This window comes from Cervus canadensis, chromosome 10 (assembly GCF_019320065.1).
Source record: "Cervus canadensis isolate Bull #8, Minnesota chromosome 10, ASM1932006v1, whole genome shotgun sequence".
In the NCBI taxonomy this organism is placed as follows: Eukaryota; Metazoa; Chordata; class Mammalia; order Artiodactyla; family Cervidae; genus Cervus; species Cervus canadensis.
Window position 1 is genome coordinate 45,069,042 of NC_057395.1, and position 26,706 is coordinate 45,095,747.

The following is a 26,706-nucleotide window of genomic DNA, read 5'->3' on the forward strand; positions in this document are numbered from 1 at the left end:
ATGAGAAGCCTAGACAGCATATTGAAAAGCAGAGACATCACTTTTCTGACCAAGGCCCGTAGATTCAAAGCTGTGGCTTTTCCTATAGTCATGTATGGATGTGAGAGTAGGACCATAAAGAAAGCTGAGCACCGAGGAATTGATGCTTTTGAACTGTGGTGCTGGAGAAGACTCTTGGGAGTCCCTTGGACTGAAAGAAGATCAAACCAGTCAACCCTGAAGGAAATCCTAGTTCCAACCCTGATATTTATTGAAAGGACTGATGCTGAACCTGAAGCTCCAATACTTTGGCCACCTGATGCTAAGAGCTGACTCATTAGAGAAGACCCTGATTTTGGGCAAGATTGAAGGCAGGAGGAGAAGGGCTGACAGATGACAAGATGGTTGGAGGACTTCATTGACTCAATGGAAATGAATTTGAGCAAACTCTGGGAAATAGTGAAGAACAGAGGAGCCTGGTGTGCTGCAGTCCATAGGGTGGCAAAGAGTTGGACACAACTGAGAGACTGAGCACCTCATTTTGGTATTGTAGACTCTTCTTCCCTCTTCAGAAACAGCACATCACATCTCAGAGTCTCTTTTCTAATTCTCCTATCTTTCCACCTTCTCTTTGACTACAGTCCTCCCAGGTCCCAGGATTTTGTGACTACACTAGGGTGACCTAGTTAATCCAGGAACATCCCCTGTCTCACAGCTTTAATCACCTTTGATAAGTAGTTCCCTGACCAGGTTCAGAACCTGTGCCCCTTGCAGTGGAAGCACAGAATCCTCACCACTGGACCACCGGGGAAGTCCCAGGTTCAGAAAGATTTTACCCATAATTTCACCACATACATTTTGCACCCCTTTTCCTTTCTCCTCTTCTGGAACACCTATCATGTGAATGTTTTTATGTTCTATTTCCTAGTTAGAGAAGCATTCTTAATTACTATTCTGAATTCTGGTGAATGAGTTATTTTGGTAAATTATTCATCTCTATCTCTTTAGTGGATTTTTTCAGGTATTTTTCTTAGTGTTTCATTTGAGACAAATTCCTCTGTCTTCTCATTTTGCTTTACTTTCTCTGTCTCTATGAAATTAGGTGAAAAAGTTTCCTGATTTGTTCTTACAGTGGTATCCTCGTGTGGATGCATCTTTGTGCAATCTGTGTGCCCAGACACTTTGGGACAGAGCTGGAGCTGAGGTGGGCAGGGTCACCCCTTCCCAGGGAGTGCTGGCAACTGTCATCTTGATGGGAGGGGTTGGAGGAGGCAAGAACCAGAGCCCAGTGTGAGCAAAGTCCTGTGCTCACTGACTGTCCCAACCCTACTGGGCTAGACAGGTCCCGAGGGGCTGGAGCAGGACCCATGAAGGTCAGCTTCAATTTAGTTCCACCCCTTGTAAGGGTGCACCCCCTCCCCATCCCTGACACTGGCACCTTTGCCCCAGAGGGGAGCAGAGCTGGAGGAAGGTATGCTGGAGCACCCCCTGGCATGGATGCCCATGCAAGTGGTGCAACCCTGGCACACTTGTCAGAGCTCCAGACCCTGCTCCTCTGGCCCCTCTCTGATAGTTGCCCTACCCCATCCATACGTGCATGTGTTCCTGTGTGTGATCCTTTGTGAAGGTGTTAAAGTTGGGTACTTTAAACAACTTGTTTGACAAACAAGGCAAATCCTCTTGGTAGATTTGTTCCTTGTCATGATTTTCCTTCATTGGTTTGCTTGGTATGCTCCTAGTCCTGGTTTTAGCCCAACAGGAAAACTGAGGGGTCTCAGTTCATCTCTGAATCAGTATCTTGCCTGGACCATGGGTGGCTTTCTGATTCTGGTGTATTTATGACTGTTTTTGAATGCTCTATTCCGCCCCCCACCCTCCCGCACCCAAATCCACACCCCAGTTCTACTCAGGGTTTTATTAATACTCGGTCTAGTCTATGTCTCCCCTCTTATTCCTTTGTCCTTGGCCCCATATATACATGGGCTTCCCCGGTGGCTTAGATGGTAGAGAATCTGCCTATAATGCAGGAGACCTGGGTTCAATCCCTGGGTCAGGAGGATCCCCTGGAGAAGGGACTGGCAACCCACTCCAGTATTCTTACCTGGAGAATTCCATGGACGGGAGCCTGGTGGGCCATGCCCATAGGGTCACAAAGAGTCAGACACTGAGCAACTGATACTCACTCCATGTCTATAGTCCCCCTACAGCTGTAATAGCCCCTCTAGCTGCTCTTCAGTTTAAGTTTAGAGTTAAGTGGAACAGACAGCGATCTCCAAACAGCCCCCAAGTAGGTTGGAATATTGCACACAGTTTTCTGTGATCTCTTTGGTTTGAGGGAGGCAACTGGGAGCTGATCAAGACTGCACTGCTCCAGACTGGAGGAGGATACAGGTGAGTGATGCACAATGAAATGCCCTGTCACACTCTGTTCTGAATTTTTCCTAATTGCCTATTTACTTTGTTGCTGTAGATCTTAGTATGACTGTTCTCCAGAACTCCTATGAGGTTTTTCAGCTGCTTTCTCTCTCTTTTCTCATCTTTCCTTGGGAGAAATTAGTCCTCCTAGCTCAGCATTTTGCTGGCATCATAGTACATATTAAACTTTTGACCTCACAATATAACCATGTAGCATTGCATGATAATTTCCCTTACTCTTTCTGAATTTGTTATAATTTAAGTTGTTTATAGGTTTTTCTTTTATGAATAATGCTGAATAAGATAGTAAGTTAAGTGAAATATGCAAAATATGTATCAGTTACATTATGAGAGTACTCTAAAAGTTACATAAATAAGGACAAGGTGTAAGCACTCAAAGTCTGTTTGCAGATTGCATATGGTGTCCTAAAGCTATTAATAGTTAACCTCCAATAAGGACTTTGCTAAATGTCTGGTTTTGGTATCCTCTTCAGGATTTCACCACTGTTAAGATCTGTAAAGCAAAATAATTTCGCTGGTGGGAAATGTGAAAAAGGAAATATATGTTTTTTTGAGGTTTTAATTATTTATTAAGGGATAGCATTTTGAAAACTCCTTATTAAACACTTTTGTATGTGTGTGTTTTTACTGTAAGGTAGTTGTTTCAACTGATGTTTGATTGAGATTGGCTTCATAATAGAAAAATAAAAAAGATTACTGTGTAGAGTTTCTTGTGCAAGTAATGATTAATAATTGTTCAGCACGTCTCATCATTATTTGATACTTAAAGTTATATTGATTTAAAAAATTAAACAAGTTAACTGATTTCAATTCTCTTCTTACTCTATGGGCACTGGTTTAGTCATGCTCCTCCTACAACATATCAGCTAACATTGGATCTTGCAGCTGGGTGTTACCTTCCTGTTATTTATAACTGTGAGTTAAGAAGAAAAAAAAATCAGTCTGCTTACTCAGAGGAGAAACAGGCAATGGATTCCAAAAGGCAAATGAAGCTTAATGATGGCCACTTCATTCCTGTCCTGGGATTTGGAACCTATGCACCTCAGAGGTAAGAGTAAGGGTTTGGGGTTTGAGATATAAAAATCATGGATATAACATGAGTGAAAGGAATGTGGTGTCTCAAGTCTTGAGTCCCCATGTGACACTAGGAGGGTCATTTGGTTCATTAACCAGGCTAGAACCATGGCCTATGACAGAGGAGAGAGCATCCAGTCTCCACTCTGCATCAAAGTCTGAGGCTGTGCTCACCTGCAGATTACTCTGGGTTCCCCTCCAGTTTCCATCTCTTTCCCAGTTTGGCAGAAGAGGTGAGACTTGGTGATCAAGATCACTGACTGTCAGCTGCTTTGCTTTGAGGGGGGTTGCAATGGTGGAGTTTCTCTGTATGTTTCATGAGTTCCAGAACACTTTCCTTCTGCCAAAAAGACATGATCCAGAGAAACATTTGAGGTGGAAGTTCCTGAAGATAAGGGGACTGAAAAATAATGCGAGAGAATTGCTTTTCTACTGTGGGATACCTGCTCAGTGCCAGGGCAGAAACACTCCAGCTACGTTTTCCCCTGTACTTCTCTTTCTGCTTGGAAACTTCTTCTGATGGGTATTATAGTATCATTTGAGTGGGGAGGAGGATATAACTGAGGGGATATCACTGAAGGGATAAACTACAGTCTTACAAGCCAGGTTTTGCAATGTATTCTTGGGTTTCATTGTGTGTTTCTATTAAAGTATAGTCTGAAGTGCTTGGGCATAAGTGGGGCTAGTGGACAAGTCTAGACGGGAAGGCAGAAAGTTGGCTGTCTTGTCTTTAGAGCATGTAATTGTCACAAAGGACTGGTCCTTAAACTATGAGTCTCAGTTTTTTCATCTATAAAACAGATAGAAATATCCAGAGACATTTTGGAAACAAAAGACAGGACTTTGTAGTACTCAGGAGGTGAGGGCAGGGAAGGGTCCAGGCTGTCAATGAAATTCCCTGGTTCATGGCTCAGTACATCCCCAAATGTCCGAGCATTTAAGAAAAACCAGGAGCAGACACAACAGAGGGAAGTTAGACCAAATATCTGTCTCCTTGGAATAGGACAGATTCTGAATCACATAACAAGAAATGGAGGACTTGTACTGGAGAAGGATTCCAAGTGGGTCGCAGCCGCATCCGCACCCCACGGAGGTAGGGGAGACAGTCCCGGTCCACATCCCGGGAAAGAACGCAGGTGCCGAGAAAGGTCCCCTTCCCGGGAGCGAGATCGGAGAAGAAGCTGCTCTCTCTCCCCACACAGAAGGCGTTCCAGGTCCCCAAGACGACATAGATCCACATCTCCTTCCCCTTCTCCACTGAAAGAAAGAAGAGATGAGGAAAAGAACGAAACAAAAGAAACAAAGATTCTTATTAATATATGGCAAAAACCACTACAATGTTGTAAAATGATTAGCCTCCAAATAATATAAATAAATGAAAAAGAGAGAGAGGAGAGAGAGAGAGAGAGAGAGAGAGACAAAGACCAAAGACCGTCAGATAACTGAGGAAGACTTAGAGGGCAAAACAGAGGAAGAAATAGAAATGATGAAGTTAATGGGATTTGCCTCCTTTGACTCCACAGAAGGGAAAAAGGTGGATGGCTCTGTAAATGCCTATGCCATAAATGTGTCTCAGAAGAGAAAGTATAGGCAGTACATGAATTGAAAAGGTGGATTCAACAGACCTTTGGATTTCATTGCATGAGCTCAAGTGTTGAAGAATAATGTATTTTCCCTCATCTTGGTCAGAACAGTTGATTTTTGTATTTAATATGCATCAAAAACAGGATCACAGTCCTTCCTCCTTGTAAAGTAAGAAAATTTTATTTATGATGTGTGTAGTTCACTTACCCTGCCTCAAAAAAGGAGAAGTTAAATATTGCATTTTTTTCCTTTAGGAAATATTGTTTGGGGCAGTCATCAACCCCATTTTTTTGTCCTTATTCCTATGGAAACTGTATATGTTTTTCTCTGGGATGCTCTTTATGACTTTTTAAAATACATAAAAGTAATTTGGAAGTAGGTTTCACAAATAAAGCAAATTTCTAAAAAAAAAAAAAAGAAAGAAATGGAACATTTATTCAGCATTATAAACAAAATAATCCTGCTGTTTGTAACCACACAGATGAACTGGGAGACCATTAAGCTAAGTGAAATAAGCCAGAAATAGAGACAAATTCTACATAATATCTTTATAGGTGGATTCTCTAAAAGTGGAACTTGTAGAAGCAGAGAATAGAGAAATGGTGACCAGAAGCTGGTGTCCATGCTGGGAAAAATGGAAAGATGTTGGTCAATGGTATGGACCTTCAGTTATAGGATGAATAAGCCTGAGCAACTGATGACTATAGCACAGTGACTATAGTTAAAGATAATGTGCTATAACTTGAGATTTTGTTAGATTAGATTTTAAGTCTTCTTACAAACAACCTTAATAGTTAGCTATGGGAGGTGATGGAGCTGTTACCTAGCTCGATTGTGGTGATTATTAACTATGGATTCTTATGTGAGAACATCACTTTGTACACCTTGAATGGATATAGTTTTATTTGGTATATTCTGTGTAGTTTCACTGGTAGACAGAGGTCTCAAGTGCTTTCACTTGGTTTCTTGCTGTTTTTACCATAAATGCTACCCATGACTACAACTTAAGCTGAGTCTTTTGGCTTCTAACAGCAAATCACTGGATCTGGAGGTGTTCTTGGGTCCTCTGAGGTCAGTAATCAACCACTGGTTGCCTAGGGTTGAAGGATTCCTGGGTGTCCATGGAATAACTCACCAGGAATGTTCAGGGAAACTATCACGGGTTCATCGCCACACATATAGAACTAACCAAAGGCACAAAGAAAAGTCGATCCTTGGGAAGATCAAGGCTTGTACCTTAGCAATCTCTTAATCATGTGGGTATTCAACATTTTCGTTTATGAAGACTGCTAAGAGTGAAGCTCAGGAAGTCACCCAATTCGCTATAGAGGTCGGGTTCTGCCATTATTGACTGTGCTCATGTGTACCAAAATGAAGAGCAATTTGGCCAGGCCATTGAAGCAAGATTGCGGATGGCACTGTGAAGAGAGAAGACATATTCTACACTTCAAAGGTGCTATGCATGTTGTGTGTGAACATGTATGCAAGTGATTGTGCCAAGGTGACAATTATATAATAGGATCATTTGTTTGGTGATCTATGCTTATTGGTAAATTCCTAAAGTATTAGAATTCCATGGTGGTTCAGTGGTTAAGACTTGGTGCTTTAATGCCATGAGCCCAGATTTGATCCTTGGTCAGGGAAGTAATATCCCACAAGCCTCACAGTAAGAAAAAAAAAATAATTACCTGAAATATTATTAATAAAACTTCCATTCTTTAATCTCTACAGCTTTGGTTAACTTCCCTTCAACAAGAGTTGGTCCGACCAGCCTTGTAAAAGTCACTGAAAACTCTTCAACTGGACTATGTCAATCTCTACATTATTCATTTTCCACTGGCTGTGAAGATTGGAAATATGTGTGATCGCATCAATTTTATTTCTTGCGCATCAACTTGCATGGATGGTTAAATTAAGATTTTTCTTAGTAGGTCAAAGGGGCGATTACACTAGAGTAGAATCTCCCAAACAATAATTTGTGATCATCTTTTTACTGAGTTTCTTTGAAACTCTTATATGCCTCCCAGAGAAAGGAGTTAATAATCTGAGAGTCTTTGCCAGAAAAACGTGAGGAAGTAGAAGCAGGCCAGTTCTGCACACAGTCCTGAATATGACTCCTGGATCTCTGGGAATTTCATGAACCAAGAGTTTTGTGCAGCCATGGTAAGCATGACACTGCCTTATATTGAACATGATGAGTTTATCTTGACTTTCACACTTTCAATTTGAGCATATTCGGTGGTGCTCCTTTGGATGTGTCTAAACTTTGTTCCTTTATAAGGACTTGGGAGAGACTGCCTCCTCTCTTGCCTGACTGAATGATGAGGTTTGTAGACGGCACTTAGCTGTTAAGAATGGTTTACTGAGAACTCTTGATTTCAAGTTTCAAAAAGCAGCTCCAACCATCTGATGCACGATAGCTTAGTGGACTATGTAGATGACAAGTCATAGCCACAGACAGCTTGGGGATTCGCAGTACTCATCAGAAATATCTCCTAATTTCTACTGATTTCTATTCCTTATCAGGATGTTGCTCATGGTTTGCTTATTTTTTACTGAAAATTTTCCACTGGTGGCAAATATGACCTTGGGGCAGCTCAAGGTTCATGGCCATCACCATTTGAGACCCTTGATCTTCCACAATGGTCTCAAAGACCATTGATCTTTGAGACCTTGATCTTCCACATTCTGTACCAACTTAAGGAGAGTCTTGCTGGTTCATGTGCCTGCCCTAGGGCATCTGATGCTCAGAGGGAAAAGGAAATCTGATTATCTAGTCCAGGTCAAGTTTGAAATTTTTATTCTGGAAATAAAGCCATGTAACTTACTGCCATTCTCAGATCAGAGATATTTCAAAAGAGGGAAGTACAAGAACAGACAAAATTAACAGAAGTCACTTGAAGTCCTTTTTAGGACCTAGAAAAATTGTACTTATTACAACACGTATTGAGTATAAAAAAGTAGAATAAGCCTCCCTCCTAAAGACCTTGCTTACGTCTCCATATGCAATCACTTTGCAAATATTAGTATCTAGAAAGTTGTAAACCGACCTCATGTAGGTTTAACCCCTGGTGCCTGGAAGCCTTGCTAAATGTGGAGAAATTATTTTGTGACATGTTTAAAATGACTGCTTCTATTCCAGCCAAGGGAAGAATTATTTCCAAAAGATGAAAATGGAAAACCAATAGCTGACTCAGTGGATGTCTGACACACATGGGAGGTGAGTTCCAAGAGTAGAGAGTCAGAGGAAGAGCCAGGAGAGAGGGAACCTCCATCAATTCTTCTGCCTGTGAGAATGGGCTGTGGGCCGTCAGACTCAGCAGTTCATGAACTCTAAGGGATATGATGCTGGGGTTTTGGGGAGGAAACCATTGCTGAAATGTTCACAGAGAGGAACAGAGGAGGAGAATCTGGGACAGTGAGGCAGATATTTATTTCCTTCCATGTGATATGTGTTCTACAGGGTTTTCCAAGGAGGAGATGGCAATTCTTCTTTTTGTGTCATGCCATTCTTCCCCTCTTTCCTTCTTGATAATCAATGCTAATTCTTGCTGCATGACACTTTTTACAGATTTTTTTCCAGCTTTTATTCTTGTTCTATTGCCCATTCCGAGTGACTGCTCACCACCCTTCCCTCCCAGGCCCTGAAGAAGTATAAGGACGCAGTGCTGACAAAGTCTATCGGGGTGTCCAACTTCAACCACAAGCAGCTGGAGAAGATCCTGAACAAGCCAGGGCTCAAGTACAAGTCCATCTGCAACCAGGTGAGCAGCTTAGCTCCTCTCCCTCCTGCTCTTCACAACCTCCTTCTGCCCTGGAGCCTGATGTCTGTCTGTCCTCTCCTCCTGTTCATCCGACCTTTGTGGGTCAAAGGATTCTAGAGAGCAGAGCCTCTGTCTGGACTTTGTGAAAGAAATCCATAACGATATCTCTGATAAAGCCTGGGTGGATAGGTGTGGAGGGCTTCCTGGTAAATTGTGGGTAGAATCCAGAACTAGAGGAAAGAGACATTTCCCTGAGATGGAAGGATGACCAGATGGAGGGTGAAAGTGACTTGGAGCAAACTGCAAGCATGAAGGAAGACCATGAAAACCTGGAATTGATTCATATTGAGGTTTGACAGAAACCAGCAAAATTCTGTAAAGCAATCATTCTTCAGCAAAAAATAAATTAATTAAAAAAAAACCTGGAATGGGAAGTAATAAAGAGACAAATCAGCTGAGATGCGTGTTAAGCATTCGTGTGGGGTTCTGTTGGCTGAATCCAAAATCTTGGTGTCTCAGCATTTATGAATCTCAACTGGGAGCACAGAACAGAAAAATGTGCTGGAGATGATGGAAATCATCCAGGTTAGAGGGTTAATTTAAAGGCTCATGGTGATGCTAACATTACATGAAATATTTACTCAGAAACATTTACTCAAATGTAGAGCCTACCTTTTGATTATTCAGTCTTAGACTGGTTTTCCCATCCATGTCTATCATAAAATTAACTGTATAGACACAATTTTCTCTATTTCTCTCTTGGTGTTGATATTTACAGCTTACATCTTTTTCTGTTACATTAATGATACCTTTCCATATAATCTGACACTCTTCTCTGTTGACATTCTTCAGGTGGAATGTCACCCTTATCTCAACCAAAGGAAACTGTTAGATTTCTGCAAGTCACATGATATTGTTCTTGTTGCCTATGCTGCTCTGGGATCCCAATGACTAAAAGAATGGCATTGAACCCTAATGAAGACAACAAGGAGTTTATTTAGATAAAATAATTTAAATCATATATTATTCAGATAACTGATAGGCACAGGGGATGGCGGGGAGGGATGGAATGAATCCTTCTCTTTTATCTTCCCATCACCCAGCCAATTTTTCTATGTTGTAGTAGAGTGTTGACCCATCAATAACAAATGTCTGCATTAAAATCCATACATAATCCCCCAGTTGAGACCAGAGACACAAGCTTATATCATGATTTACTTACTTATTAAACAATGAATATGTTTCTAAAAATAGATGTCTAAACCTCACATATCTTTTATCTAAAATTGGGATAATAATATGTAACTATCATGAAAAAAAATTTCAATATGAACCATTTTTGTAACATCTATAGAAAATTGCATAATATAAAGAATGATGAAATGAATAGTTCTATATTTTGAACTATTCAACTTGTATCAATATCTGTGAAAAGTGACAATTAAATAAAAACATTTCCCAGTCTTTTTCCATCACTATTTCTTTTCATGCCATTGTACAAACTTTAGAGCCATGGATAGAGAAAAACAGCAAATGAGAATTAAAAAAGAAAAAAAAAATCCACGAGTCTGGCACTTCTGGCCTCACTCAAACATGCATTCAAATGACTTGGAGAACTTTGTAAAAACAGATTGGGAGGTGCCACAGTTGAGGTTCTGATTCAGTGTGTCTACATTTAAGCTGGGAATTTGTATTTCTAATAAGATCCCTGGTAATGCTGATGATCTTGGTACATGGACTACACTTTGAGAAGCACTGGTATAGAGTGGACATACTTGGTCTGTTTGGTAAAACTACTCACAAACTGAGTACTTAGTCTCAGCTCCTCAGCATTTCTGAATTTCCTTCCAGGGTGAACCTGGCACCTGCCCGTTCTCTTGGAGGACCTGGTTCTTTGTGCCATTGCCAATAAGCACAAGCAAACCCCAGCTCTGGTTGCTCTTCGTTACCAGATACAACGTGGGGTTGTGGTTCTGGCCAAGAGTTACAACAAGAAGCGGATCAAAGAGAACATACAGGTGATGAGTGTGGCTGTGGGCAGAGGGCTCCTAAGGAATATCCTTCACGAGAGTCATTCTTTGTCTGTCTCTCAAGACTTTCCTTGAATCAAGACAAGTTACCTGTTCTTCTCCGTGCATGAATGTGTTGTGTGTGTTCCTGGTGATTTTTTCCTCCTGATGTGGCAACAGGAGAGGCGGCATGGCTGGAGAGGGTTCAGGTTGGACAGAAAATAGATATTTTAGTTTCAGAGTTATGTCAGCCATTTATTCTGTCATCTCATGCAAATGACATCTTATTTTCTTTGTTCTCAGTTGATGAAATTGCATTATGTGATTTTTTTAGACCATTTGAACTGCTCAAACAAAATCAGATTGAGTGCCTGAGAAAAATTGAAATTTATTTCTCACAGTTTTGAAGCTGGAGATCTGAGTCAGGATTCCTGTGTGGTCAGGTGAGGGCCCTCATCCAGGTCACAGGCTTCTCTTTGCATCTTAATATCATGGAGGGGGCAACAGAACTCTCCCGAGTCTCTTATATGAATATACTATTTTAAAATCTCATTTGTGAGAGCTCTACTATCATGACCTATCAAAGGCTCCATTTCTAACACCATCAACTTGTAAATTTGGGGGCACAAAAATTATGGCAGCAATCTTTAACCCCCAAGCCATTGTGGTTTTATTTTGCATTTCCCTGAATATTATAGGGTTTCATCTTTATACATTTAATCTTCTTGAGTTTCTCTCTTTGCAAAGCTCCTCTTCAAGTCTTTGTCCACTTTAGCTAGGTTGTTTCACTCTTGATTTATTTGTAGGAGACTGTTACTGTACCCTTAGTCACGCCTATACAGGACACTCTCCCCACTTTCAGGATTTAATGCAGAGATCATTTCTGTGTCTCTTGATTCTGTGTTTTGACAATCAGCCTGAACTCAGCTCAGTTGCTGTCCTCTTAGCTCATCTCACTCATGCATTTGCAGCTCAGTGCAGAGCAGCTCAGCAGTTCTGCTTTAGCAGGTGGATATGACACTTGTCCAGAGAAAGCAATGGCACCCCACTCCAGTACTCTTGCATGGAAAATCCCATGGGCGGAGGAGCCTGGTGGGCTGCAGTCCATGGGGTCACTAAGAGTCGGACATGACTGAGCGACTTCACTTTCATTTTTCACTTTCATGCATTGGAGAATGAAATGGCAACCCACTCCAGTGTTCTTGCCTGGAGAATCCCAGGGACGGGGGAGCCTGGTGGGCTGCCATCTGTGGGGTTGCACAGAGGACACGACTGAAGCGTCTTAGCAGCAGCAGTAGCAGCAGCATGACTCTTGTCAGAGGAGCCTGCACGCTTCTCCATGTAGGTTTACATATATATTTGGCTAGACTGTGGTCAACTAACCTGGTTATCACATCAGCATAGTACTATGATCCATAGTCAGTGAATGAAAAAAAAGTATTCCTCATTTCTATACTCAGAATTGTCATCAATTCTGACAAATTTCACTGCTGAATGCAGTTACATGTTCATCTAAATCAGGGTCAAGTGTATGGTCCCCTAAAAAATTGTTTCTGTGTTTCCATTCAAATTTGGCCCTGCAATATACCTAGAACTGGTTTTCCAATATAATATATAAATGGTTACATATATGTTTGTTTATTTAAATGGAAATCTAAGACAGCAAGGATATCAAATCAATCTCTCCTAAAGGAAATCAACCTTGAATATTCATTGGAAGGACTGATGTTGAAGCTGAAGCTCTAATACTTTGGCCACCTGATGCGAAGAGCTGAGTTATTTGAAAAGACCCTGATGCTGGGAAAGATTGAGGGCAGGAGGAAAAGGGGGAGATAGAGGATGAGATAGTTGGATGGCATCACCAATTCAATGGACATGAGTTTGAGCAAACTCTGTGAGTTGGTGATGAACAGGGAAGCCTCCTTGCCACAGTCCACTGTGTCATAAAGAATTGGATATGACTTAGGAACTGAATAAAAAAAAATGTCCATATTTTCCACAGATTTTCATTGTCAACTCTGTCATATATAGAGAACCTATAAGTACATTTTTGGCCTCTTTCTACTATTTAACTATTCGGTTTTCTGTACTGTGTTATTAAATTATAAAATAAGTCTGATTTTCAGATGGTAAATTCTTCTTTAAGAATGTCTTGGCTGCTTTTTATTAGTTCTTTTATTTAAAATTTGGTATCACCTTACTGACTTCTACAAGAGAATATGTATGCCAGTCTTTGATTGATGTTGCACTGAAATACTAGATCACTTCGGAGAAAACAAATTTCTTCACTGAGAAACTGAGCTAACCATTTCATGATTACAATGTGAATTTTTAACATTTTAGGTGTTCTTTAATGCTTAAACTCTTCATAACTTTATCTACAAAGGCATTTACATAAAGTTTCTTTTAGATTTATTCATAGATAATGAGTAAGTTTGATATCAGGTTCTTGGATAGGCTTTTGCAGGGAAGCCTCCTACCCACGTGGCTTCAGTTCAATACTGTCACACTTAGGGTGTGTTGAGGAGAGTAAAGTGGTCTAATGTTTGTTCAGGTGCAGATGTCGAGTCAGGAGTGTCCAAAGACAAAAGGGCATTTTAGTACATTTGTTTTCTGTGTGAATTGATTCATTTAGAAAGATAAGGGACTGATGCACTGTAATGTTTGTGAGGCAGAGAGAGAAGGAGAAGGTGTGGCAAGGAGAGGTGAGAACTAAACAGAGGGTCCCAGGCTTGTTCACCTGGAAGCTGAGGACAGACATAGCTTCCCATCCCCTCTTCTGTCCCCATGCAGCTGGAAAGTCCTCCAGTCCCCAGGGGGAGGCTGTCTTCTTGGGGGAGAGGTAAATGTGATTCTTCTTTCCTTCCAGGTGTTTGACTTTGAACTGACTCCAGAAGACATGAAAGCAATTGATAGCATCAATAGAAATATAAGATATTATGAATTTCTACCATAAGTGACTTGTAGATGTTTCACACACATGTTTTTTTTTTTTTCCCCTGTAGCAGGCAGAACAACAGGGCAACTAAGCTTTTTAAAAGCTTGAGTCTAGGAAGACAGTCCTGATTCTAGCATAGGAGCCAACCAGAGTCTTCTGCAGACCTCAAACCAGAGGTTTCCTCCTGGTCTCTGTCTCTGACCAACAGAAATGATTGGGACCTAGGACAGCCCTTCAGTAAAATCCTCAGAGTTGACATCGTGGTGATTTCACTACTTTGTGCCCTAATCCCTGTGCCTGGTGCACCTCCTCTCAGGGCCGAGGGACCCAGTAAACACAGGGCATAGTGCCAGCAGCCCACTATTCTTACAGGGACCTGCAAACATGTTTAATTCTTCTTACATCAGGATAAAATGGTTATATTAATAAAAACTGTAAAATAATGAATCCTTTCTGGATTACATTCATGTTTTGTTGTTCTTGTTTAGTTGCTTAGTTGTGTCCAACTCTTGGGACCCACGGACTGCAGCCTGCTCGGTTCCAGGGTCCATGGGATTTCCCAGGCAGGAATACTGGAGTGAGTTGCCATTTTCTTCTCCAAGTTATCTTGCCAATCACTGAACCCATGTCTCCTACTTGGCTGGTGGATCCTTTACACTGACCACCTGGGAAGCCCCCATTCATGTTATTCCTAGCACAATGATAAAACATCTTGTTGATACTTTTTTATGAAGGAAGGTCCCACAAAGGCCAACCTGCAACAGTTTTGAGAAATCACATGGGCCTGCTTCCACCCCATCTCCTAAGGGTCTGGTGGATTTTCTCCCTTATGGGCATTTCTTCTCCAAGACACAATCCATTTCTTTCAAATTAATCTCTTCATTGATCTTTTTTCCCTATTACAATTCCCATATCCTCATCCTTGTTATCTCACAAAGCTGAATCACCAGTAGATCATGAACTTAACTGACCCTCCAGTGAGTGACTGCTGTGTCCTTAGCAGGACACACCCAGGTAAGATCATCTGGATCTCTCTGGTTTCTTGAGTCAAGACTCACTGCAGTTTAACCTTTGTCCAGCAGAAGTCCATCCCCTGGGGAGCCCCCATTTGTTTGACTTTGACTTAGTCACTAACATAGAATTCCAGCTGCCTCATTACTGCAGGAGAATGTCAGGATTTAAGAGACAGAAGGGAAATTTGGAAGGGGGTTTAGAGAGGAGGGAATGCAGATTATTGGTAGAGCAAAAATTTTGTTTGAAGGGAAAGATCTCAAAACTCTCCCTATTGTTTGTAAAACTATATTACAATTCTGATAAAATGTATGATAAATGAAAAAAAGGTGGAAACTTACTTTTCTGTCCTTAAAGACTTTACATATAATTCTATCTTCTGCTTCATTAGGCTGTGAATGCCTAGACTTATTCCTCTTTGTGGGCTCAGGTCACAGCATAGCTTCTGGCATTTGGAATTACTCAGAATGCACTCTGTAATGAATTGAATTGAAAAGGGCAAGTTTAGAAAGAGAAGTAGAAACATGGAAAAAAAAGAAAACAATAGTTATACTAATTACTGAGTAACCAATGTTTTAATACATCATAAATTAAGAAAATATCAATCCCACTTAGTGCCGTATGCTTATTCAGGTGACTGTGATATCTCTTCAATAGATTAGAATTTCCTTAATGGAGACAGTCTGTAATTTTGGGAGTGCTCAGCATCTGCTTATCCATGGATGTGCGAAAAAGAGCAGCTAATTTGTTCGCTATCATCCTTCTCATCATCTAGGGACAGAAGTTCCATGAAGGGGCTGAAATGATCTCCAGAGTCAGCCCCAGGCCTTGTGCCTTCTTAAAATTGTAACCTGAGTCAAATTACCTGTCACTGTGGAGTGACGATTACACGTGAATGTTGGGACTGGACATGCAGGTGCCATGTACACATGGAGCAGACACCTGATGTGTGTTTGTTGGGGGAGAAGGAGGGATGTGTTTGTAGATTTTGAATTTTAGCCCATCCTGACTGCACTCACAGAGTTAATGCTCTCTATGACAATATGACAGAATTAATAAACAAATCCTCCTCCTTCTCTTTCAGTGGTGTCAGTCACCCTGAATATCCATTTCTTGAAGAATATTGATTCTTGGGTCTAACTGTGGTTCTTCAAAAATTTTTGCTTCTGGGGCTGTGAAGAGGATTTTTGTAAGTGCCGAAGGTGCTTGAATTAAGTGTCTGAACTTTTGAAAGTGCCTTTCCTTGTGAAAAAATAAACAGTTTATGAAACAATTAAATCTTCAAAGTAAGAATACTCTTTTTTCTGCCAATTAAAAAAACTACAGGAAATTTGGAAAGTAAAAGAGAAATGATAGAAAATAAAGATAAGCTGTAATTCACCATTGCATAGTACTTTGGTACATTTTCTTTATAGAATCCTATACAAATCTGTGTGCATGATTATTTACAAAGACAAATAATCTTCAATCTACAGGTTGTATACTTTTCAACTGAGCATAATCATCTTGGTAAGCTAAAATTAAAAGATGTTTACTCCTTGGAAGGAAAGTAATGACCAACCTAGTCAGCATATTAAAAAGCAGAGACATTACTTTGTCAACAAAGGTCCATCTAGTCAAGGCTATGGTTTTCCCAGTAGTCATGTATGGATGTCAGAGTTGGACTATAAAGAAAGCTGAGTGCAGAAGAATTGATGTTTTTGAACTGAGGTGTTGGAGAAGACTCTTGAGAGTCCCTTGGAGTGCAAGGAGACCCAACCAGTCCATCCTAAAAGAAATCAGCCCTGGGTGTTCATTGGAAGGACTGATGTTGAGGCTGAAACTCCAATATTTTAACCACCTGATGCAAAGTGCTGACTCATTTGCAAAGACCCTGATGTTGGGAAAGATTGAGGGCAGGAGGAGAAGGGGATGACAGAGGATGAGAAGGTTAGATGACATCACCAACACAGTGGACACGTGCTTGGGTAAATTCTGGGACTTGGTGATGGACGGGGAAGCCTGGCGTGCTGCAGTTCATGGGGTCACAATGAGTAGGACACGACTGAGTAACTGAACTGAACTGAACTGAAGCTCAAATATGATTTAAAAAATACAGTATTATATTTTGCTTACTGTAAAGCAGCACATCTGATTCATTTATTTAATTTTTCACTTGTCTGCCCATGCTTAGCATTTTGATAAGTACTTATATATTTTGCCATTCATTCATTGGTTGTCATTCACTCATTCATTCAGCAAAACTTTATTGAACATTCTTTAGTAAGACATTGTTTTATCAATAAATATTAACTAAATGAGAAATTCTTGAATTTATAGTCTAGTGAGGGATGAGACAGTGAATGACATCAGGAGAATTTAGCTGTTTGAAATGGGTAAGTGCCTGTTGAGAAAATTCTGCACAATCCCTCACATTTCTGTACATCTGTTAGGCAGAGACACCAACTACCCTACATCCCACACAACTTTTCATTTGTACAAGAAACAGCCTTGAAACATAGATACAGTGGCTCCTTGCATTTCTCTGGAACAGAAAACCTGAAGTCCAGGAAGGAAGAGTGTTCATGTAACATTTGAGGGCCAGAAAGTTGGCTGATGTGAGTAGAGTTAAGTGAGGGAAGAAGACAGGAGTTGAAGACAAGCCAGAGAGCCAGTGGGACCATGGGGTATGTGTCATGAAGATTTTTGAGAGGTCTTTACTCTGAGAGAAGTGGAGAATGATTTTTTTTTTTCATTTATTTTTATTAGTTGGAGGCTAATTACTTTACAATATTGTAGTGGTTTTTGCCATACAATGACATGAATCAGCCATGGGTATACATGTGTGCCCCATCCTGAACCCCTCTCCCACCTCCCTCCCCATCCCATCCCTCAGGGTCATCCCAGTGCACCAGGCCTGAGCACTCTGTCTCATGCATCGAACCTGGACTGGTGATCTGTTTCACATATGATAATATACATGTTTCAATGCTGTTCTCTCAAATCATCCCACCCTCCCATTGTCCCACAGAGTCCAAAAGACTGTTCTTTACATCTGTGTCTCTTTTGTTGTCTCGTATGTAGAGTCATCACTAACATCTTTCTAAATTCCATATATAGGCGTTAGTATACTGTATTGGTGTTTTTCTTTCTGACTTACTTCACTCTGTATAATAGGCTCCAGTTTCATCCACCTCATTAGAAATGATTCAAATGAATCCTTTTTAAAGGCCGAGTAGTATTCCACTGTGTATACATACCACAGCTTTCTTATCCATTCATCAACTGATGGACATCTAGGTTGCTTCCATGTCCTGGCTATTTTAAACAGTGCTGCGATGAACATTGGGGGTACATGTGTCTCTTCAATTCTGACTTCCTCGCTGTGTATGCCCAGCAGTGGGATTGCTGGCCATATGGCAGTTCTATTTCCAGTTTTTTAAGGAATCATCACATTGTTCTCCATGGTGGCTGTACTAGTTTGTATTCCCACCAACAGTGTAAGAGGGTTCCCTTTTCTCCACACCCTCTCCAACATTTATTGTTTGTAGACTTTTTGATAGCAGTCATTCTGACAGGCATGAGGCGGTATTTCATTGTGGTTTTGCTTTGCATTTCTCTGATAATGAGTGATGTTGAGCATCTTTTCATGTGTTTGTTAGCCATCTGTATGTCTTCTTTGGAGAAATGCCTGTTTAGTTCTTTGGCCCATTTTTTTGATTGGGTCACTTAGTTTTTTGGAATTGAGCTGCAGGAGTTGCTTGTGTATTTTTGAGATTAATTATTTGTCAGTTGCTTCATTTGCTATTATTTTCTCCCATTCTGAAGTCTGTCTTTTCACCTTGCTTATAGTTTCCTTTGTTGTGCAAACGCTTTTAAGTTTCATTAGGTCCCATTTGTTTATTTTTGCTTTTGTTTCCATTACTCTGGGAGGTCATAGAGGATCCTGCTGCGATTTATGTCAGAGAATGTTTTGCCTATATTTTCCTCTAGGAGTTTTATAGTTTCTGGTTTTATGTTAAGATCTTTAATCCATTTTGAATTTACTTTTGTGTACGGTGTTAGAAAGTGTTCTAGTTTCATTCTTTTTTTTTTTTTTTTTTTTTTTTTAGTTTCATTCTTTTACAAGTGGTTGACCAGCTTTCCCAGCACCACTAGTTAAAGAGATTGTCTTTTCTCCATTGTATATTCTTGCCTCCTTTGTCAACGATAAGATGTCCATAAGTGCATGGATTTATCTCTGGGCTTTCTATTTTGTTCCATGATCAATATTTCTGTCTTTGTGCCAGTACCATACTGTCTTGATGACTTTGGCTTTCTAGTAGAGCCTGAAGTCAGGCAGGTTTATTCCTCCAGTTCCATTCTTCTTTCTCAAGATTATTTTGGCTATTCAAGGTTTTTGGTATTTCCATCCAAATCATGAAATTATTTGTTCTAGTTCTCTGAAAAATACCGTTGGTAGCTTGATAGGGATTGCATTGAATCTATAGATTGCTTTGGCTAGTATACTCATTTTCACTATATTGATTCTTCTGATCCATGAACATGGTACATTTCTACATCTATTTGTGCCATCTTTGATTTCTTTCATCAGTGTTTTATAGTTTTCTATAAATAGGTCTTTTGTTTCTATAGGTATATTTGTTTCTAAGTATTTTATTCTTTTCTTCGCAATGGTGAATAGAATTGCTTCCTTAATTTCTCTTTCTGTTTTCTCATTGTTAGTGTATAGGAATGCAAGGGATTTCTGTGTGTTAATTTTATATCCTGCAACTTTACTATATTCATTGATTAGCTCTAGTAATTGTCGATTTATTTTGTATTTCCATGAATCCTATAAGGTTTCACTTCACACATTTAATCTTGAGTTTCTGCTGTTGCAAAGTTCCTGGTCTAGACTGTGCTTATTTTTGCTAAGCTGTCTGTGTTTTGATTTCTGTGTAGGAGACCATTATTTGTACCCTTACAATAGCTGCACAGGAATATCTTCCCAGTTTCAGGATTTAATGCAGAGATCATTTCTGCATCTCTTGATTCTGTGGTTTGACAATCAGCTGGAACTCAGCTAAGCTGTCCTCTAGGCTTGGTGCATTTGTGCATTTGAAGTTCAGAGGTTTACCAGGTGGATGTGACTCTTGTCAGAGGAGCCTTCACACTTCTTAGTATATTTTTCATATATATTTGGCTGTACTGTGACAACTATCTCAGCACAGCCTTATGATCCCAAGCCAGTCAGTTCAGTAATTCAGTTGGGTCTGACTCTGCAACCCCATGGACTGCAGCATGCCAGACTTCCCTATCCATCACCAACTCCTGGAGTTTACTCAAATTCATGTCCGTCGAGTTAGTGATGCCATCCAACCATGTCATCCTCTGTCATCCCCTTCTCCTCCTGCCTTCAATCTTTCTTAGCATCAGGGTCTTTTCCAATGAGTCAGGACTTCGCAAAAGGTGGCCAAAGTATTGAAATTTCAGCTTCAGGATCAGTCCTTCAAATGAATATTCAGGAATGATTTCCTTTATGATTGACTAGTTTGATCTCCTTACAGTTCAAGAGACTCTCAAGAGTCTTCTCCAATGTCACAGTTCAAAAGCATAAATTCTTTGGTGTTCAGCTTTCTTTATAGTCCAACTATAACATCCATACATGACTAGAGGAAAAACCATAGCTTTGACTAGACAGACCTGTGTCAGAAAAGTGATGTCTCTGCTTTTTAAGAAGCTGTCTAGGTTTGTCATAGCTTTTCTTCCAAGGAGCAAGCATCTTTTAATTTCCCAATTACGATCCCAAGCTAGGGAGTAGGAAAAAGTCCTCTTCATGTCTAGGCTCAGAACTAACTCACCATTTCTTCTGGCAAATTTCACTGCCCAATGCAAGTCAGGCCAAGTCAAGAGTCAACTACATGGTCCCATGAAAAGTTGTTTTTGTGTTTGCATTCAAATTTAGCTCTGAAATACATCTGGAACTGATTTTCTAATATGATATAAAATGATGACATATATATATATATATATATATATATATATATATATTTTAAATTTAAATGGAAATTTAAGTGACCACATTTTCCACAGATTTTCACTGCCAACTTTGTCATATATCAAATGTTCATAAATACATTTCTGGCCTCTCCCTTATATTTAACTATTCAGTTTTGTGTACTCTGTTACAAAAGTATAAAATACGTCTTGTTTTTCAGAATGGTATATTCCTCTTCTTTAAGGCCATCTGGACTGCTCTGGACTAGCTATTTCTTGTTTCAAACTTAGTATTACTTTACTGAATTCCACAAAATAATACATACTTAAGTCTTTGGTTCATGTTGCACTGAAACCCTACATCACTTTGGAGAAAATGAATTTCTTGATAAAACTGAGCTTTCCGTTTCAAAATTATGATATGAATTTTTAATTACTTAGGTGTTCTCTAATGTCTCAAACACTTCACAACTTTCTCCACAAAGGCATTTACAAAAAGTTTTTCAGATTCAGTTGTAGGTAACGAGTAAGCTTGATATCAGATTTTTGAATAGGCTTTCATGGAGGAGCCTCCTTCTGACACTGCTTCAGCTGAATGCTGTTACTCTTAGGGTATGTTGGGAGAGTTAATCAGACTAATGTTAGCTCAGGTTCGGTATCGAGTCAGAAATGTCCAACAACCGTGCTTGGTAAAAGATTTTAATTTGTTTGTTTTCTGTCTCAAGTGATTCATTTAGAAAGATAAGGGACTGATGCACTGTAACATTTATGAGATGGACAGAGAAGGAGAAGGTGTGGGAAAGAGAGGTGAGAACTCAGCAGAGGCTCCCAGGCTTCTTCACCTGGAAGCTGAGGACAGACACAGCTTCCCTGTCCCCTCTTCTTATCTCCATCCAATGGGAAAGTCCTCTTGTCCCCAGGGGGAAGCCAGTTCTTGGGGGAGTTAGCCTGGTTCTTTCCTTTCTTCCAGGTGTTTGACTTTGAACTGAGTCCAGAGGACATGAAAGCAATTGATGGCCTCAACGGAAATAGAAGATACTATGAATTTCTACCTTAAGTGATTTGCAGATGTTTCACACATATGTTACTTTCTGTAGCAGGCAGTTCAGTAGGGGAACTAGGCTTTTTAAAGCTTAATTCTTGGAAGACAGTCCTGATTTTCAGCGTGGGAGTAAACCAGGGGCTTCCTGCAGACCTCACACCAGACTTTTCCTCTAGGGGTTCATCTCTGACCAACAGAAATGTGATTGGAGCCCAGAACAGCACATCAATAAAATCCGGAGATCACATCATAGTGAATTCACTACTTTGTGCCCCTGATCCCTATGCCTGGTGTGCTTCCTTTCAGGGCCAAGAGACTCAGGAAACAGATGGCACAGTGTCTGCAGCCCAGTATTCTTTCAGGGACTTGTGAACTTATTTCATCTTTAATTCTTTTTACATCAGGGAAAAATAATTATATTTTAAATAAGTATATAATAATGAATCCATCATGCATTACATTCATGTTTTGTTGTTTTTGTTTAATCTCTAAGTCCTGTATGACTCTCTACCCTCCTATGCTCTATAGCCCAACAGGCTCCTCTGTTCTTGGGACTTCCCAGACAGTAATACTGGAGTGGATTGCTGTTTCCTTCTCCAACAGATCTTGCAACCTTAGGGATCGAACCCAGGTCTCCTGCTTGGTGGGTGGACCCTTAACCACTGAGCCACCTGGGAAGAAGGCATTCATATTATGTCTAACAAAATTATAAAATGTATTGTTGATATTTTTTATGAAGAATGGTCCCATGAAATCCAATGTGCATCTGTGCTACGAAGTCACAGGGGGCCTGCTTCCACCCTGTCCCCTAAGTGTCTGGTGGATTTTGCATTTTTCTCCAAAACATCATCCATTTCTTTCAAATTGGCCTCTTAATTGGCCTTTTCTCCCTGTTATAACTCCCACATCCTCATCCTTGTTATCTCACAAAGCTGAATTACCAGTAGATCATGAGCTTAATTGACCCTCCAGTGAGTGACTGCTGTGTCCTTAGCAGGACACACCCAGGTAAGATCATCTGGGTCTTCTGCTTTCTTGAGTAAAGACTCACACCTGTGTTGTATTTGTTCATCAGTGATCCATCCACTGCGGAGTCCCTACCTCCTGTACTTTGACTTAGTCACTAGCATGGGATTCTAGCTGCCTAATTACTGCAGGAGAATGTCAAGACTGAAGAGACAGATGACTGATCAAACTGGGAGAAGTTGGAAGGGAGTTTAGAGAGAAGGGAATACAAACTATTGGCAAAATGAAGATTTTATGTCTAATGAAGGATCTCAAAACTGTCCCTATTGCTTGTAAAGCAGTATAATGCTTCTGAGAAAAGCCATGATTAAAGAAAAGTTGGAAGGTTATTTTTCTGTACTTAGGGGCTCTTAAGTATAATTCTATGTTCTTCTTCATTAGGCTGTGAATGCCTAGACTTACTCATCTTTGTGGGCTCGGGTCCACAGCACAGCTCCTGGCACTTGGAATTGCTCATGTACTTTTTAATGAATTGAAAAGGACAAATTCAGAAAGAAAAATAAAAACATGGAAAAAAAGGAAAACAGCAGTAATACTAATTGCTGAGTAACAAGTGTTTTAATACAATATAAATTAAGAAAACAATAATCCCACTTTGTGCTGTACGATTATTCAGGTTCTTGTAGTAGCTCTCCAAGAAATGACAGGTTCCAGGCACTCTGCATTTTTGGAGCACTCATTTGCTTATCCATGGATGTATGAAAAAGGGCAGTTAATTTGTTCACTGTGCACCTTTGCATCATCTAGGGGCAGAAGTTTCACCTGTGTCTGAAATGATCGCTACAGTTACTGCCAGGTCTTGTGGTCTCATATAAAATTGTAACCTGAGTCAAACTACCTGTCACTGTGAAGTGAATGTTACATGTGAATGTTGGGATTGGATGTGCAGGTGCAGTGTACACATGGAGCAGACACCTGCGTGTGTGCTTGTCAGGGGAGAAGGAGGGATGTGTTTGTAGATTTAGAGTTTTAGCCCATCCTGACCACATCATAGAATAATGCTCTATGACAATATGACTGATTTAGTAAGTGAATCTTCCTCCTTCTCTTTCAGTGGTGTTGGTCACCCTGAGTATCCATTCTCTGGAGAATATTGACTCTCAACTCTCACTGAGATTCTTCGAGAATTTCTTGCGTCTAGGGTGGTGAAGACTTTTGTACTTGGTGGAGGTACTTAAATGAAGTGTCTGAACTTTTGAAAGCTTGCCTTTCCTTTTTAAAAAATAAAATGTTTATGAAATAATAAAGACTTCAAGTAATAACTCTTGCTTCTGATCATTAAAATAATACCTCCAAATTATAGAAAATAGAAGGGACAGATAGAAAATAAACATCAGGTGTGTTTACCCATTTAAAATACTTACCTTTGGTATATTTACCCTGTGATTTTCCTAGACAAATATGTGCATTTGTTTACCTCCAAAGACAATTAAACTTCAATCCACAGGTTGTATATTTCTTTTGAAACTTAGCATAAGTATCTCGGTAAGCTAAAAGAATGATTTTAAAAAATTGGTGTTGTATTTTGCTTCCTGTAAAGCAGTACATTTTACTCATTTATGTAATTTCTTAATTGTCTGCCCATGCTTAGCATTTTGATGAATCCTTACATATTTTGAGTTTGTTCATTGGCCATTCAGCAAAACTTTATTGAACATTCTTTAGAAAGACATTGTTTCATCAAGAAATGTCAATAAGTGAAATAAATTCTTGAGTCGTTAGTCTCATGGAGGATGAGACTATGAATGGTAGCAGGAGAATTTAGGTGTTAGAAATGGGTATGTGTCTGTTGAGATAGTTCTGCATAACATCTCGCGTTTCTGTACATCTATTAGGCAGAGACACCAACTACCCTTCATCCCACACAAATTTTCATTTCTACAAAACAGCCTTGAAGATAGAGACAGTGGTTCCTGCATTTCTCTGGAACAGAAAACGCTTTTGCCAGGAAGGAAGAGTGTTCATGCAACATTTAAGGGCCAGCAAGTTGGCTGATGTGGGTGGAGTTTAGTGAGGTGGGGAGACAGGAGCTGAAGACAAGTCAGACAGCTGGTGGGGGCTGGGGTCCTTGTCACATAGGCTTTTAAAGGACTTTACTGTGAGGGAAATGGAGAAGGATATTTCCAGAACACTGCTCCTCAGGCCACTCGCTGATAGCTGATGGCCACCCTGACCTGTCCAGACATCCTTCTGGTCTGGGCTGGCTCTGTACCCCATACTGCCCACTCTGCCCAGCATGGGTGGCCCTCGCCCTGGGGGGGAGTAAACTGGATCCAGAGGCACTGAGGGGGCATCTATGGGGCAGGGGGCACATGGGCTGCTCAGTAAACCGGCCGACTCCTTGACAACGTCTGACTGCCTCCTCAGCCTGTTGCAGGAACAGGAGTAGGTGCGTGTCTCAGGAGAGGAGTCAACTTCCTGGGTCTCTGGCGGGTCCACCCGAGTTCACAGCAGCTGTGGGGCTGCGACCTCCTGGGGTCGTCCCAGGGCTGCAGTGCCCAGTGTGTGGTGTGTATGGGTCTCTCCAGGGAGGACCTCTGAGCCCCTGCCCATCCTCCTCATCTAGGGCCCTCCTGTGGGCTCAGTCCTCATATGACGGCTTCTCTTCCCTTCCCACCCAGCTCCATGGGGATGGTTCTTTACAGCCTTGGTGTGGAGGAGGCTTCCTGCTTGTGTCATGTGTTTTCAGGAGATGGGACCCCCTAATGTGCTTCTGGGGGAGCTGAGTTCAGTGTCCTCTTGCCCACCTGGAGCTCCTCCCCAGGACAGTGTGTGACACTCACTGTGCACTAAGTGCGGCTCCTGTGATTGGTCAGGAAGAGTCAGTGCCAATTATTTTTTCTTCCTTTCATGGATCAGGCTTCCCAGGTAGGGCAGTTGTAAAGAATCTGCCTGACAGTGCAGAAGATACGGGTTGCATCCCTAATCTAGGAAGATCCACTGGAAAAGGAAATGGCAGTCCACTCTGGTATTCTTGCCTGGAGACTACCATGCACAGAGAAACCTGTGGGGTCCATTGGGTCACAGTAGAGGTATCTTGACTTAGCGACTAAACAGTAACAAAAACAGTTTCATGGCTCATGTTTCTCTCTCTTTTTTTCCTCTCTCTCTCTTTTTTTAGCTTTGTTGTTTCACCTTTCTTTATTGTATGCTTTTTCTCTCTCTTCTGTGCATTCATGACTGGTTACTTGGACAAGTACAGCACACACACTATTCACAGATTTGTACCACATCCTGATTGTCCTTCACTAGCTGATGTGGCATGGCCTGGTCCTGGGTTCAGCCCAACAGGAAACTAAGGGAAATAGGTCATTTCTGAGTCAACAACTTACTTGGCTCATGAGTGGCCTTTTGATTCTGGGGTATTTATGATTATTTTTGAATGCCTTCAGTTCAGTTCATTCACTCAGTTGTGTCCGACTCTTTGCGACCCCATGAATCACAGCACACCAGGCCTCCTTGTCCATCACCAACTTTTGGAGTTTACTCAAACTCATGTCCATGGAGTCGATGATGCCATTTAGCCATCTCATCTTCTGTCATCCCCTTCTCCTCCTGTCCCCAATCCCTCCCAGCATCAGGGTCTTTTCCAATGAGTCAACTCTTCACACGAGGTGGCCAAAGTATTGGAGTTTCAGCTTCAGCATCAGTCCTTCCAATGAACACCCAGGACTGATCTCCTTTAGGATGGACTGGTTGGATCTCCTTGCAGACCAAGGGACTCTCAAGAGTCTTTTTCAACATCACAGTTTTAAAACATCAATTTTTCTGCACTCAGCTTTCTTCACAGTCCAACTCTCACATCCATACATGACCACTGGAAAAACCTTAGCCTTGACTAGACGGACCTTTGTTGGATGCCTTACTACCCCCCAAATCCACACC

The 26,706-nt window shown here is 40.8% G+C and overlaps 1 pseudogene; it reads left to right on the forward strand.

Annotated features, from left to right (window-relative positions):
• The first annotated feature begins 3,383 nt into the window (after positions 1-3,383).
• LOC122448903 lies at positions 3,384-26,285 on the forward strand (annotated as a pseudogene).
• The last annotated feature ends 421 nt before the right edge of the window (positions 26,286-26,706 follow it).